Source organism: Loxodonta africana, chromosome 21 (genome assembly GCF_030014295.1).
Source record: "Loxodonta africana isolate mLoxAfr1 chromosome 21, mLoxAfr1.hap2, whole genome shotgun sequence".
NCBI lineage: Eukaryota > Metazoa > Chordata > Mammalia > Proboscidea > Elephantidae > Loxodonta > Loxodonta africana.
The window spans coordinates 33,305,716-33,306,489 of NC_087362.1; the positions used below are offsets into that span (position 1 = coordinate 33,305,716).

Consider the following 774-nt stretch of genomic DNA (forward strand, 5'->3'; position numbering starts at 1 on the left):
AACCCGCGCCCCTGCTACTCTGCCCTCTGAAGCATTTGGTTTATTCAGGAAGCTTCTTTCCTTTTGGTTTAGTCCACTTGTGCTGACCCCTCCTGTATTTTGTGTTGTTTTCCCCTTCACCTAGAGTTGTTCTTGTCTACACTATCTAATTAGTGAATACCCTTCTCCCTTCCCCCCTCCCCACTCTCATAACCACCAAAAAAATATGGAACGCTTCATGAATTTGCATATCATCCTTGTGCAAAAAAAAAGTTTTTTTTTTTTTTTTTGTGCAGAGGCCATGCTAATCTTCTCTGTATTGTTCCAGTTTTAGTTTATGTGCTTCCAAAGCGAGCACTCCAAATGCTGCTTAAAAAACTGCACTAATTTGTTCAATCCTCATAACAACCCAGTGAAATAGGTGCTATTATCATTCCATTTTACATATGAGAAAAAAAAAAGGCATAGAGAGGTTGAATAACTCATCTATGGTCTCATAGATAATAAGTGGTAGAGCTGGGATTTGAACCCAGGCCCACTGGCTCCAGGTTCCTCTTCTGCCCCTCATGAGAATGTCTTACTGGGAAGATTTTAAAAGTTCAAACCATGAGGGGCTGAATAGGAAAAATGAGATGAGGCACATGTTAGAAACTGAAGCCACATCAGGCACCGATTCTGAGAGTGCTGCCCCGATAAAGGAGAATTGGGAAGGGGCTGGACCAAAGACCCAAAGAGTGAACATCCACCAAGCTCAGTGTCCTGGGAGGTGAGATGTCATGTGGAAAAGCAGCTACG

General features: G+C 42.8%; 1 pseudogene; it reads right to left on the minus strand.

The window, feature by feature from the left end:
* Window positions 1-242: 242 nt before the first annotated feature.
* On the minus strand, window positions 243-337 carry LOC111752831 (U6 spliceosomal RNA; annotated as a pseudogene).
* Window positions 338-774: the final 437 nt, after the last annotated feature.